Source organism: Dasypus novemcinctus, chromosome 18, assembly GCF_030445035.2.
Source record: "Dasypus novemcinctus isolate mDasNov1 chromosome 18, mDasNov1.1.hap2, whole genome shotgun sequence".
Taxonomy (NCBI): domain Eukaryota; kingdom Metazoa; phylum Chordata; class Mammalia; order Cingulata; family Dasypodidae; genus Dasypus; species Dasypus novemcinctus.
In genome coordinates, this window is record NC_080690.1 from 8,396,852 (window position 1) to 8,413,180 (window position 16,329).

The following is a 16,329-nucleotide window of genomic DNA, read 5'->3' on the forward strand; positions in this document are numbered from 1 at the left end:
CTTGCCCCCCACCTCACCTGACTAGTCTTGGAATGTGTCAGCCTTTCAAAAGAATCAGAGCTTGGATTTTTATTTTATTATTTTACTCCTTCGTATTGTTAGTTCCTTACTGTTGATTATGTGTCCTTTCATTTTTTGAAGTAAGTCCTTAGTTTAATTTCAATATTATTCAATAATGAAAGCATTTAACTCCATACATTTCCCATTAATTAATGCCTTGATTGTATCCCGCTGGTTTTGATATGATCTATTTTCACTGTGATTAATTTCTAAGTTATCTATCATTGCAGTTTTGATATCCTTTCATGCATAATTTTGTAGGGCAGAGTTTGTTTTACATTTCCGTAACTGGGAGTCTTCACTACAGTTCCCTATAGTCCCTACAGTTATGAAGTCATATAGGGGAATACAATTGCTATAGCATGAAATGTTCACTAATGAATTGGCCATTTATAAAATAATTCTCATCTCAAAGGTCCCTTTGCTATACCTGCCGATCTGGTCAGATCTCTTTGTCCAATAACCTCTATCTGATTGTTGGATGTTTTTCTGATATCCATTCAATATGAGGCTGATGAAGGTGATATTGAAATCACCCAACTTTTTTTTGACAAATAAGGATTTGGCAGAATCTAATTAAAAGATGACAACAATCTACAAGGCGATGATGGGATAGCTTCAGAAAAGAAAGATCTAAAAAAAGCATTGAAAGAACACTTTGAAAACTGGGATTTTGAATTTTACATTTATTTTAAAATGACTCTTTATAGTATTTAAATATGAAGGATTTTGGGGAGATGAGACCCCAAATTTTGTCAGAAAAATATGCCAAAAATCAATAGTTAAATTTTTTTTTGTTTTTAAATTTTATTAAATATACAATAAAAGAAACTAAACTTGATAGATTTTTGTTTCATTGCCAAGATAAAAATAGAGTTCCACTCCAAATTTTCTTCCTCATTATGAAACTCTGAACTTCTTAAGGGGATTTACTTTAAGAGGAATGTTCCCAGGGAAGTGGATGTGGCTCAAATAGATGAGCACCTGCCTACCACATGGGAGCTCCTAGGTTCAGTTCCTGGTGCCTCCTGGAAAAGAAGATGCAAACACAGAGAGCAGAGAGTGGGTGTAAAACAATGGGGAGGGGGGGAATGAATGTATGAATGAATGAATGAATAAATAAATAAATAAGAATTATTCCCAGAATCAATTATCCTCAGGTAAGGCTGGTTGTTAATTTATGTTTTTATTGCATTTTATTGTGTATGTTCCATTTTTATAAGTTTTCCATAATTGCCAGGAGAGTATACTGTATTTTCACCCCATTAAAAAATATTAAATGTTAATTTTATGATTTAGAATCTTTATATCTTTATTTTTTTCTAATATATATGTCAAGAAGAATGGTATGTTGAGATTTTTCAAAATAAGTATTTCTGTTTTTCTTTGTATTTCTTGCATTTTTTTCTTTCTATATTTAAATGATATAAATATATCATAATATCATAAATATTATGAGGAACAGAATAATTTTTAAAAAGTTACATATATTACTTTAAATTTTTATACTAGTTAGCATTAAGTGTTATACTTACACTTTGTATTCCAGAAAAGCTGTGGGCATTGATAAGTATTTTCCAAATACTATATAATATCATCATTGTATTAGTCAGGGTTCTCTAGGGAAACAGAATCAACAAGGGATATCTGTTGATAGTAAGAGATATATCAGAGTCTCTCATGCAGCCGTGGGCAGGCACAAGTCCAGGTTCCGCAGGCAGGCTGCAACCAGGGGCTACAGTGAAAGTTCAGTGAAGGTTCTTGAAGAGTTCTGGGAGATGCTGGCTGTCCAAAGATGAGTTGGGAAATTCTCTCTCAATGCTGGAATCATTTCCCCTTTTAAGGCATTCAACTGACTGGGTTAAGTGTCTCTCATTTCTGATGGCAATCTCTCTGATTGATGTAATTATAACCAGCTATCTATGATTTACCACTGTAGTAAAGTCAATGGTGACTAAAGTCCATAAATGCCCTTGTATTACAGTAAGCAACTGGGCACAATTACCTGGCCAAGTTGACACAATAGCCTAACCATCACAATCATTTTGAATTGTATCCCTTATCATTGTAAAATGTTCTTCTTTGTCCCATTTAGTGTTTTCATCTAGATTTCTAGATTTCTTTTCCTTCTAATATTCATTTTACATTGTCCCATGTCTCCCTATATTCTCTCAGTTTTTAAACATCACTTTTATTTTTTGAGAAAATAAAGTGGTTTTTGACCTAACATTTTTTGAGTCCTAATTTAAGAGTCCTTGCTTATCTAATGGCATTTATTTTTATATTTGTCGTTATAATGGACATTGCCTGTCATCTTTTTTTTTTTCTATCTGGTTTTGTCATCGTCTTTTTGGTGTGTCGCTTTGCCACATGGGGACCTGAACTTCTTGTTGCACGGGGGCCTGTGCCTCATCGCACAGGTCTGGGATGCCTTTTTTTTCTATTTTTACCAGGAGGTCTCTGGGATCGAACCCAGGTCCTCCATATGGTAAACAGGAACTCAATTGCTTGAGCGACAGCTGATTCCCGCCCCTGTCATCTTAAATCATGTTTTCTGTTACATTTCCTTGCTGTCTCCTTATTTTCCATCTGTTGCCATATGGACTACATTGACTTTGCTGTGCTATTTGTCTACTTTTGAGATGCTAAGAAATCCTGTAAGTTCTAGTAGTGGTTTTTCTTTACTGTTTCAAATTTATATCTTTGGGTTTTGCAAACCCTCTTGACCCATTTGAGATGATTTAGCCCAATTTAATTCCCCCCCCTTTTTAAGGTTTTAGTATCATATTATGATCAGTGTTACTTTAATATTCACTTTCAGTTTTAAAATTAAATATAAAAGTTATTTAGATTTACCTCTTTTGGCCTATTTCAATGTTTATTACTAATCTTTCTATGACAGTTCCATTCCTGATCTTTTAATTTTAATTGGCATTTAATTAGGTTTTTTTTCAAGAAGGGCACATGAAAAATATATTTTCTGAGTTTTTATTGATTTGAGAATGTCATTGTGTTGCCTTTACATTTAAATGACTACCTTCTTTGTATAACATGGTTAATGTTTTAAATCTACATATACTGGTCAGTCTTTAGTTCAGCACAGTTTTCTTCTATTATATCTTCAGATATGGCATCTATTCTGTTTTTTTCTGTCCTTTAGAAGCATTTTTATCAGTATCTTGGTTTTCTATTCTCCATCTTCCATGATTATATTTTCTCTCTTCATCTTAATATTTTTGTTCTTTTATTCTGAATTCTGAGAAATATTCTCAATACTTACATCCAATGCTGTCATTTATTGCCTACAATATTAATTTCAATTGTCACATTTTATGTTTCCTTGGAATGCTTTTATGTCACACATCTCCCTTTTATCTCTTTTTCTTGCCTATTTATTTCAATCTTTTCTTCTCTTATGACTCACTGACCATTATTCATAGAGCCCATTATTTTTGTACTATTTTTTTTTTTTTTAGAATACCAACCAGGTTTTGAAACTTTTCTTCTGGATTTTGTTGTTGCTTGTTTTTAGCAGCAGGCCTTTCTCTAGGGCATTCTTCCCATTTTCTTTCTGTTTAGAGAGTATGTCTTTTCCCAGGAAATCACTATACAGTCTACACTTAAGGAATGGGGAGTTAGGCTACACCTCCTTGAGGGCAGAGTATCTACAAAAACTTTCAGAATTCTCTGCACAGATTTATCTCTTCTTTTCCATTCATTTATTCAAACTTTATTTATATTAGTATTGACTCATGAATATTTATTTCATACTTTGGTAAAATCCAATACTATTTCATTTATTTTGTTATTCAAATTGTTCCAGGTTTGGTGATTGAGAACTCTTTCAGTTGGTTCTTTGGACATAACTCTGTCTTTATGAGTTTATTTTTGAGCAATTCCTCGTTTTATACACGGCAAGGTGCTCCAGGCTTAAATTGCACATTTCTTGCTCTAGACCTAGAATCAGCCATTTCTCTAAGGTTGGTTTCTTTCATTGGTGATTGGAATTAGAAACCAAACTCTGGGCACTCATTGTGCTCATTGCTACTGGGGTGTTATGACTTCTAGACCCTCTCAAGAGGCATGTGTAAGAAAATAGGCATGTGTATACTAACCTATGTACACATATCTGTAAATATTTCTATAAGTAATCACTTGGATTAATAGTAAGCTAAACATGAGTTCAGACCTGATTTCTCCAACTCAAATCCATTACTACATGGATCATTCCAGCCTCCTCCGCTTGTTTATCTATAACCTGCCACTCTAGAACCTTGTTTTTAAAATAACATTTCCTTAACAAGCAATCTGTCTGATCTATAACTGTTCTGTCTTACATGTGTGTGCATTACATGTTCATTCTAGAGCATTTGGAAAATTCAACAAATATTTATAGAACAAAACCCAAATCTTTTTTTAGATTCAGTTCCTGTTAACATTTTACTACAAAACACATGTTGCACACATGCACACACACACGATTTTATTAACCCAACTCTGATCATACTAGAATACTGCATTGTAGTCTGTTTTCCTACTTGACAATGTATACAGAACCTTCCCCAGGTCATTACCTATCCTTAAAAGTCATGTTAATTTGCCTGGAGAATATCAACCTCTAATTTTGGACATTTAAGGTGTAATAATTTTGGTGTTTTAAATAACTATAAATAAATACCCTTAAACAAAAGTCATTATGCATCTATCTGATTCTTTACTTAGAATATTTTGCTGAAAATTAAATTACTAGGGCCTAGTGTGTGAACATTTTAAGGAGTATATACACAATACCAATTTTTGTTTTCAAGAAAAGATAGCAGCAATTTAGTTTCCTACCAACATCATATATGAACTATTTTCTATAAATCCTTAGCAATACTAGATTTTGGGAAAAAAATCACCAGTTTAATTAAAATGACATATTGTTGCTTTAAATTAAATGGTCTTTATTATAAGTTTATTTATGTATTTGTCTATGTATGTATGTATTTATAGGAGGTACCAGGGAATGAACCCAGGACCTCATATACAGAAAACAGGCACTCAACCACTGAGTTACATCTGCTCCCCAATGAGAGTTGGTTTTTTAAATTTGTTTGTTTGTTTACAGGAGGTACTGGGGATTCAACCCTCACACATGGGAAGCAGGTACTCAACTACTTGAGGTACATCTGCTTGCCTATTATTTATTTTAACAGTATTTTCTCTAAGTTTGTTATCCATTTATTTTTCTTTATTTCTATATTGTCTATTAATGCCTTCATCCATTATTTTCTATTTGGGTATTTTTATTTTTGATATTATTATTACATAACATTTTAATTCAAAATATGCACATACTCAATATAGAAAACTTTTAAAAACATAGAAAAATACAAAGGAAAAGGAATTACTCATGAGTCCTCATCCATTCTGATTTCATTGCCACCATTTTCATTTTGCTGTGTCTATTTACACATCAAATTTGAGATATATAAAACAATATTTTATATTTTACATGTGCATGTGACCTTCCGTTATCAGCAAGTCTGACTCCACACAACATCTTGATAAGTCCTCAAATCTGAACCATTTCCTGGTTCCAAGGCACCATGCCCCGTGCCACAAGGACTTCTGCATGATTAGAGTTCACCGCCCTCCTGGAATTGTGTTCCCTTGAGGAGCTGCTGTTGCTGCCACCCTCTTAGCTTGGGGCTAGGGAGCTAGTGAGGGGACAGCTACTCTCTGCTTTACTCCCACATCCCAACCATCTACATAGGCTTGTCTCCTAATTTTCCACAGCACAACTAAGATATGGCTATAACATCTCACAAAACTTGTCTGAAGACCTTGAGGCAAAAGAAGAGAAATTGAACACAGAGAAAGTTCAAACCAGCTATTGGATATGATTATTTTCTGAGTCCACAGATCCAAGTTCCTTCATCTGAGTCCCCAGCTGGGAAACTTTCCAGACTGAGTTTCTCTGGTTGAGGTCCCCCTCACACTCCTCTGTTTTCTAATGGGTTCCTCATGTCTTTGTCCTTTGCGGAGTCTTGGGTTCCTGGCTCACTCATTTGCCATTCCCTCATTGGCTCCCTGCCAGGGAGTGCAATGGCCACTTCTCTCAGGAGTAAAAATAAACCAATTCCCTGACCACTGGGGTGGGACACCCCTCTCTCAATGGATTGTCATGATCAGACACCTGTACGTTTTCTGAAGTCAAGTTATTCAGCATAAAACTGCAATCCTCCTATAGGTTATCAGAAATTCACAAAGACAGCCACAAAACTAGTCATTACAGTACTCTTTGTAATTGCAAAAGACTGTCCACCTATAGGGGACTGGGTGAATAAACTATTATACAGCCAGCCAGTGGAGCATTATGCAGCTATAAGAAGGAAGGAGTATCTATAAACAATGCTAAGGACTGATCTCCAAGATGTAATGTTAAGCAAAAAAAAGTAAGCTAGAGAAAACAGTACATAATATATCAGCACTTTTCCAAGAAAGGTGGCTACATAGATGTATATGCATATTTGTTTACACTAAAAATATAACAATAAAGCATAAAATAAATAAAATGTTTACCTACAAGGAAAAGGAGGTAACAGAGTGGAAGGAAAAGGGTAGAAGCTAGACTTTTCAATACCTTAGTTGGAGATTTACCTTTGGAAACATTTAAATGCCTTACATAAATGAAAAATTAAATCAAAATCAAACAAATGAATCTAAATGTATAGTGAGTTGGTGACTTATTTCAAGTGATTTAAAACAAAGTAATGTGATTGGATGTCTTTTGTGGGATATGCCTTAAGGATGAAAAGAACTGGAAAAAATTCCTCGGGAAAAAAACTAGAAATGGTGATCTACCCATAGGTGCAATTTAGTGACCAGATTTTGATCTCTAAATAACATTTCCCAGTCAAAGCAATGAGGGATCACTGGCGAAATGGAAGATTCCCCATCTGGCACGGGAAATGGACAAGATGAGTGTGAACCTTCAGTCATGGAAAGCAAGGATGCTAACAAGGACTTGAGCCAACTGGAAGCGATTTGCCCAACAATGAAAACAATGTCAATGGAATGAAACATATCAAATATGTTAACATTCATGAGTTCACAATGACATTGAAAATATCTCATTGATACTGTAGAGGATTTTAAAGAACCAACTCATAATTCTGAAGACTGATAAAGGGAAAGATGGGATTTATATACCACAGGGAAACCAAAGTGCTGATCATAGAAGTTTTCATAGAAGTATCCAGCTGATAAAGAAGGAAGGAATGGCAGATGATCACCATTCGAAGCCCTAGTGAAATTATGAACATCGGCAACGATCCTCAGTAGCTGCTAAAATTACAGAGAGAGACAACCAGACATCATGTACCTTCTGATGGAAAACATCACACCAGCTATGGAGCATTCTTGCCCCCCAAACTGAAATTAGAGCCAACCTCTAGATCTAGCTACCAAAGTGTAGGAAGTGCTGAGTGCAGAGGCACCTGTGAAATGATACTGCTGACAGATGACCTGGTTTCTGTAACAAATAAATTGTGAGAAAAAAAAACAAAAGGATGTGAGTACCTAAAGACTAAAGGAGATTTAAGAGAGAGAGTGGACAAATGCAATGTGTGGCTGTTTTGGTTCTGATTCATACAAACTGCAAAAAAGCATTTATGAGACAACTGGGGAAACTTGGGACAACAACTGAATATTTGATGATATTAAGGAATTAGTGTTAATTTTGGTGTGATGGGGGCATTGGGATTGTGTTCTTATCTTTTAGAGATACATATTATGTTTCCAGATGAAATGATGTGGTATCCTGGGCTTGCTTCAAAATAATCTAGTGTGTGGGGGCTGGGGAGAAATGGGGATGGTGGACATGAAACAAGAATGGCCTTGAACTGGTTGCTGCTGCATGCAGGCTCACTGCACTATTCTACTTTTCCATGAGTTTGGAATTTTTCATTTAAAATAAGGTGGAAAAAAAAAAAGAAAATGAAAAAAGGAAATGAAGAGAAAGAAGAGAAAAGGGAGGAAGAAGGAGAAAAAGAAATGCCCCTGTAGGGCTTCACCACTACCCCCCATAAGCTTGTGCCGAAGACTGCTGCTCCTGAGTCCTGCATGGAGCTTTCTGGGCCCCCATTCCAAGCCTCCTCAGGAGAGCTGCTTGTTAAAGAACATGCACTCTCACCTCCCAAGTCATAGGAACAATGAGGCCTAAGTCTGTATTTAGAAAGAAACATTCTCATATAACCTGCTGTGATGCATCTCCACCCTCAGCAAAGACAGTCTTTTTTATGATTTTGTAGAACCACGGTTCTCAAAGAGTGGTCCAGGGAATCCTGTGCCTGAAGCTACATTAGGGGGTCCATAATGTCAAAACTGCTTTAACAATAATACTGAGATGTTTTTGCCTTTTTCACTCTTATTCTCTCACCAGCGTTCAGAGGAATTTTCTAGAGGCTACATGACTCTAGGTAACTTTATCAATCTGACGACTAATGGAGAGTGTGCTTATGTGTTATTTTTATGTGTATGTATTTGTGTGCTTTCAAAATTTATCGGTTTTAATTTCTAATATACTGAGGATCAATAGATATAACCCACATAACAACAGCTCTTTGGAAACTGCAGTCATGTTTAAGAGTGTCAAGGGTTCGTGAGATCACAAGTTTGAGAACCCCTGACACAGACAGCAGTTAAGTCATTTGAAGCAAATTGATGGGCACATCTTAGTTTCAGAATAAAGTTGTTGATTTCCTATGTATAAACAAAAATTGCATTTTGCCTTCCTTGATAAAGGAATGTTGTTCTCACAAACTTACTTCCAAGTTCTTCCTTCTTGCAACACACACAACTAAAAAGTTAATATTGTTTGCTCCCCTCGGTCCACATACCTCCAACCCCAAAGTTTCAAAGATCACAAGACCAGCTCCTAGTCATGGCACAAGGCCAAAAACTTGGGCTCTCTTTCTCCACTAGTGATCTCTGCAAGAAATAATTTTTCCCCAAGTATATAAACTAAAGGGGAACCTGGGCCTACTTAAGGTCACAGACGCTCTACCTGTCCCTTCTGGAGCGTATCTCTGGGGCCTTCTCCTTGTTATACCTTTCCCCATCTCTCTTGTTGGACAGATAAAATGAGACAACATGTACCCATTGATCTGTCTACAATGCCTAGAATTGATGGTAGATTTACTCCATTACTAGAAATCAACATTCTTACAGTGGAGTTCATAAATAGTGAAACACATTTCTTCACTTTCCCCTTCACGTCTGAGAGTTCCTTCTTTTTCACTCTCTCTCCCTCATTGCCCAGTATCTGTGGTCAGTCCTTACCCCAGATTCACCTTCTGTCCTTATGGTCCTCAAGGTTCTGAAGACCAGTCTTGCTTCCACCCTGCTGGGCTGACAGCAAGTCCTTACAGCATGAGTAGAGGAAACAAGAAAAAGGTGAAGGAAACAAAAGATGATCATACAAGGAAAGCACAGAGAGCAAGGAGGTTGCCCATGAGTGGCAGCCACCCCTACTGCCTGTGCCGTTTCAGGTGTCCTTCTCACTTGCTTTATTGCTATCACTCCAACAACTTTTATCCTAATCCATTGGCCCCACAATTTTGTTTGTACCACCTCCTCCCCATGTCATCACTTACATCCTTAGATATGTTCATTCCATCATTATAAGCACTGCCTTACATACACTCTTAATTTCCCTTCCCTTTCTCCTTCTATTGAACTATCAGTCCAATCCAACACCCCACCTACACCAGCCTGTCCATGAACAACTGAATGTGATTGGATAAAACACTGTTATATGTACTGGTCTGATTGGTTTGACTTTAACTTAAGACCACAAATATCCAGTGGATCTTAAGTATCTCCCAGCAATGCCACTATATTTTTCTGGTCAATTTTTCATACCTTTTATCTATCCTCAAACACCTAACACTAGAAAAACCATGCAATTTATTGTTCAAATGTCAATACCTTTGGGAGCGAAAGGGGGTGCTCTTAATAGTTTTGCTGGGTTAGTATTGGTCAGATAAGTCCATTTCCCTATCTGCTACTTCCTTTCTCCTCACTTTCACCTGATGCATTCACGGCTGATTTCAAGGAGGATATGAAAATATTAAGAGTGCTCCAATCCTGCCAAGTGACCCCACTCACCTTCTTTGTTCTTCAGTGGAAGGGCTTTCTGTGCTTCCTAGTCCAGCCTGTTCCCACTGGCCTTTTCAAAGACCGATCCTGCAATTCTCCCATCTCTTTTGACTGCAAAACCATTTCCTCCTCTTTACTGTGTCATCCCGATCATTGTATAGACATGCCATAAAATTGCCTATATTGGAAACCCTTCCTCCTGACACCCCACTCTACCTACTGACCCACTTCTTGAAGGAGTCACCTACTCATCTCCACTTCCTCTGCCAAAGCTCTCTTAAAGCCACTTCAGTCTCACTTTCCACTTGACTAGTTCCATCACTCATCTAAGAGCTCCATGTTCCCCAATATGAAAGTTAGTCCTCTTCTCATCCAATCTTCACCACCATTGTAAGGTCCATCCTGCTCTTTTTCACTTGGATCTGGGACATCAGAGTCTACCCCCCTCACTTTTCTCAAGCTCTTTGCTTCCTCTTCTTCTGGGGCTCCATCTGGTGTCCTCTTCTGGGCCCACTCACCAATGATGGGAGCTAGCTGGCCCCCCACTTTATCACGGAGAAGCTGATGCCTCCCACATACATGGCCAGCCTTAGTCTCTCTGCCTCAAGTTCTCGACTCCCATATTGAAAAGCCTCCTGCTTGGCACCAGGACAACATTTCAAAATTAACATGACCTAAAACCAAGCGCAACTATCGTTTTCCCCTCACCCAACCTTAATACCATCACAAAACCCACCTTTCCCCATTTTTTATCATCTCACTCACTCAGATGTTCACCTCAGTTCACCCAGATGCTCAGACCAAAAATGTTGGAATCATCCTTGACCAATCTCCTTTCCTCATATCCACGTTTAATCCTATATACCCCTGAACCCAACCATTTCTCTTCACCTTGATGGTTTCCTCCCTACTCCACATAACTGAGATCTACACATGAACTTCTGTAACTGTCTCCTACGTCCACTTTTGTCCCATTTCTTTCTATTCTCTACCCAGGAGCCAAGTGATCTGATCATATCATTTCCTGGCCCAAACTCCTCCAAATGACCTCTCCTATCACTTAAAATGGGATCCAGACACTTTACTTTGGCCTCCCAGGCCTTATGTGAGCCTGGCTCCTGGTTAGCCTTCTGCGCTCCTCTCTCATGGGGCTGCCTCTTGCTCATTCAGCTTTCACACACTGGTTTGATTGAGAAACCTCCAACACACCAAGCTTCTTCAAGCTACCCTTGGTGCTTTCTCCCTCTGACTTTCTCTTCCCTCTGGTTTTACTTGTGTTCTCTCTGGCTTTGTTCAGGTTTCTGCTCAACTGTCTTTGTCCCACTGAGCTCTTGCCTGACCACCTTATCTAAACCAGTACCCTCTCCCTGCCCCTAGAACACACACACCTCAGCTGCTCTCCGGCTCTTTACCTTGCTTTGTTTTCCTTCATAGTTCTTATCAGTACCTGAAATTATACCATACATTTATGTCATTTTCTTGTTTATTCTTTCTCTTCTCTATAAGGTAAGGCCCATGATGGCAGGGCATTTATATTATTCCCTTAAAATAATACCTGGAACACTGCAGACACTGAATAAGTTTGACTTTGGTCATTATTATGGAAGTAAAATATTTTTTTAAAGTTAATGCTGAAAGTAAGGTTTCTGCATGGCTTGGTGACAATATTCATCTTAATGTTTAATTTAATTTAATGCTTTTCCATAGGAATCTTCAACATTCAATGATATTAGGAATACTTATCAAGTTTGAGGCTGGTAATAGTAGCCATAGTAGTAACTATAACAGGTAACATTATTCAGCCTCTATTATATGGCATGTGCGTTGCATGGATTAATCTCATTTAATTCTCAGGACAGTACAAAGAGATCTGTCATGTCAATGGACAGATGTGGTGTGGTGGTTTAAAAATATGTCCTCAAATTCTTTGATAGTCTTCCATTTAAAAGGTAGAGTCTGATGCACTTCCTCTTGTGTATGGGCTGGACTTAGTGGCCCATTTCTGAAGAAGAGACCATGGGAAATGACCATGTTAGATTTCCAAGAATAGATCCTCAAAAGCATTGTGACTTCCAATCTAGGGCTTAGTTTTCTCCTAGGTAAAGTGAGGGGTGTGATTCAGATGACATCCTTGGTTATTAAGTCTGAGATGCTGAAAATCACCTCTGCATTGAGGAACCTTCTTAGCATGAACTAAGATATCTGATCAATTAGTTGCTCTATGCTAGAAAGACCAGAAGCTCTGACCATTTTGTTTTATTTGGATGGATTTGGGGGTCTAGATGAGAATGGCATGAGGTTACCCAAGCAACTCTATGGAGCCACTCATGGCTGGGAACCGAGGCTGCCACCAATAGCCATGGATGCAGACTCTTCAGCCTCAGCCAAGCCTTTAAATAACTGCAATTCCAGCCCACATTTTGACTGCAACCTCATGAGACACCCTCAGCCAGAAACTACCCTGCTAAGCTGCTCCCCAGATCCCTAACCCACAGAACTGTTAAGAATTGCTTTTAGCCACTAAATTTGGGGGATAATTTGTTGTGTAGCAATAAATAACAGGTACATGTGGAAATGGAAGGACAGAGAGGTTAAATAAAGAGCCTTATACCATGTAGCTAGTAGAGACGATGCAAGGATTAGCACCCAGGCTGCCTGACCAAAGCTCACATGTTAAACCCCCACATTGTACTGGAGATAAAGATTGTGCTTCAAGTAATACCAGAAGGGGGGAATATAACCATATCATCAGGCCACTGTCAGGGTGCCAGACATATCCTTTCCTAGGTTATTAAAATGGCTGATCTTGCTATGGCAAGACCATGTTCTAACTTTTAGGTACCTTTTCTAAGTTAGGGTCCTTGCCTTTGGTTCTGAGTTCCTATCTGTCTCAGCATACGGTAACTACCAGCCTTCCCAGGATCCCTTCCCCTTTCCTCTGGGCTAATGCTCACTCCTAACTCCAATCTTGTAATTCTGGTAGGGCTACCAGTCATCTACCCTTCCTGCCCCATGAGCGGGCACGTGACTTAAGCCTGGTCCATCCTAGTGTACTGCTGGTGATTGACTACAGCGATTGGGCCAAAAGAGGAGCATATGATCGACACTGGCAGGCAGAGCCCTTCCCTGGGATTTATATGTACTCTATGAGGTCTCTAAGCTGGAATGATGTAAGCTGCTGGGGGTCATATTCTCAGCTGCATGGAGAGAACCCATCTTCAGTAGGAAAGATGCCAGCATGCAGAAAGCAGCAGAGTGAGACAGGCCATTTTATATCTTTTGAGACCTTCTATACAGCCAACCCTGAGAGCAAGTCCATCCTCTTTCTATCTATGTGAATCTAAGTTAAAGGGGAATTTCTATCACTTGCCCCTGAGTTATGACTAGTAGGGAGAGTCTACTCCATTTTGTGGAAAATGTAAAAAATCTCCCATTTTCCATCAACAATGGTGGTTCCACACCATCTGAAAGTGGCACTGCCCATGGACGGGCTGACCATCCCGTGGAGGGTGAAACACTTTCCTTCATCCCTCAGGAAGCATCTGCCTTTGCCGGAAGCTGGTGATGGTCTAGGGAGAAGCTCAAAATAGTGTTCTGGGTAGTCCAGTCACTCAGGTTTAAAACATTACTCATCTTTGCATCCTTTCTCTCCTTAGTTGCTCATCACCCCTTCCCCCAATCCTCAACACACACACATACACTCCCCCAATCCTCAACATACACATCCTGTTAGTCATCAGCCCTGTTGATCTGGAGCAAGTGCTTTACGGAAGTAGGTGTAACTTAACCATAGAAACTCAGTGAAGTCTTTCCTTCTGAACACCTTGCAAATTCAGTTTTTCTACTTCATTTTTACTGCCACCATTGCAGACCACTGCATTTGGTCTCCCAGCCTCAAACCTCAACTCCTTCAGAGCATTTCTCATATTTCTTCTAGAATTTGTTTCCTAAAGCACCTTTGGATTGCCACATGCTTTGGATTGATTCAAAAGTCTTTACCAGTTTTCCACTGCTCACCTAATAAATTGCATCTCCTCCATCTGGGCACTCAAGGCTCTCCATGGACTGATCTGCATTCCCAGGCCAGGGGCTAGCCTTCTTAACCCCCTCCCGATGCAGCATTGTCTACCATCTCTCCTGCTTTCTCCCAATTAGAACACTGTCCCTCCTTTTCTATGAGTCTCCAAGAACCGTTTCAATCCTACCTCATCCAAAATATATTCCCTGAAAATACCAATTAGCAGAGAGTAGCCCCTTCTGTGAACTCTGAAAACATCTATTGCGTAGAATAGGGTTTTGTGTTTGGCCAACAAAAGTCAAAGTTTTTGGTGTTTTTGTGAAACTACTGATTATATATTCAAATTTGGCTGAGCATATTATTTCTAAACCCATTTTCTTTCTTGTCTTCTACTTCCAAATTACATCCTCATGCTATGGTGGTGCATTTGTTTCCAGGTACAAATTAAGGATCATTAAAATTTGTTTTGCTACCTACAGATAGAGAACTACTTATTATTATTTAAAATGGTGACCATTGGGAAAGCATTGATATAGAACAGAAAGAGAACTGCTATAACAATACATACACTGTTATAACTACATAGACCAATCCAGGTATTCTCTTATGAGTTCATACCCTTAATCTTTTTTTTTTTTCCTTTTAAATGTGGAATTTTAACTAGAGATTGTATAAAATTTATTGCACTGGCATGTCTAATTCAGCCTGACAAACATTCATTGTGTACTTACTCTCTTGTAGGAGTAGTGATAGATGTTCATGATACACAGATAGAGCTCCAGCTCCAAGAGGAAAGTTTTCCAGATGGAGTCAACATGGACGGACATTTTTAGGCAGAGGGACCAGCATATGCAAACTTATGTGATCTGCAATGAGCCAGACATGAAAACTTTGTGGTCCAGTCTATGGGGTTGTTTTTGTTTTTGTTTAAATTCAGAGGTTTGACAACTTCTTAACCTTTGACAACCTCTTGATTTAACCATTCTTCTGGCCCTTTATCATACCACCTGCCTCTCTGGGAGGACAGTTCAGGGCCCAGATTCAGACACCAGCAGCCTTTGCTGGGTTCCTCTCCTAGGCTAGTTTCTGGCATAGCCACTTCATGTCTACGTAGATCCTGTATTTAATTCTCCTATCGTCATTGCCTCACTGTAGAGAGGAGGGAAGCAGACTTGTCCAAGGTCTCACAGACAGGAACCGATGGAGGGAGGGTGTGAGTCTAAGTCCACATCCCATCTGGAAGAGGTGTCTAGCTGGGCATCTTTTCCGGGGCTGGGATAAGATCTTTCCTTCAGTTTCAGAGCAGCCTGCCTTCCCGAGGTCTGCGTCTGCCTACTCTATCTTTTAGACGCAGAAGCCTTGAAGTAGAAGGGCGACCGTTTATCCAAGAGTGTTAGGAAGAGAGGACTCAAGAAAAGGTATGGATTTTAGGGGGCGTCTCCATTCCCTCCAGCCCGGCACGTAGGGGAACCCCTCGTTGTCGCACAGCTTGTTGGAGGCACCCCTGGCGAAGTCCACGCGCGAGGGTGGCCAGCCTCCCCTCCTGGACTCCAAGTCCCCTGCGGGCAGGGTAGGGTCCCCATGGTGCTTGTCCAGGGACACTGTGCAGGTGCACGGACTTGGGGAAATGTTGGGCGAATACGGAATGAGAAGATGAACGCGGGCGGAGGAGCCACGCCTGGCTCTGAGGACTTCCCAGGCTTTCCGGGGGTGACCACGCTGTCCCGGCTCTCCCTGGCGCCTCTGGAAGGGCCATTTCTCCCCTTCTCCCAGGGGCCTCCACATTTCACAACCCCTTGTGGAGGGAGGGGCCGCCCAGCCCCGAGGAGCCGGGTCCCCCAGGGCCGCGCCCGCTCCCCTCCGAGGGCCCGAGGGCGGCGGGGCCCCTGGGCCCCCGACCTGCAACCGCCGCCCTCTACCTGCCTCCCCGCCCGCCCCCTCGCGGCCCGCGGCCCGACGCGCCCGCCGGCCACCTGGCCGCCACCCTCCCGGAGCCCCGCCGGCAGCTTCGGGAGGCGGCCCGGGGCTGGCGCGGAGGGCCCGGGCGCGGGGGCGGCCCGGAGCCCGGTCCCCCGGGGCGCGGCCCGGCCGTCGCCCCCCCCTCC

At 40.3% G+C, this 16,329-nt stretch overlaps 1 protein-coding gene across 1 annotated transcript in view; it reads left to right on the plus strand.

Annotated features, from left to right (window-relative positions):
- Positions 1-16,329, plus strand: part of CDYL2 (chromodomain Y like 2) — a 260,570-nt gene that overhangs the window by 23,697 nt on the left and 220,544 nt on the right. The gene's annotated exons all lie outside the window — the stretch shown is intronic.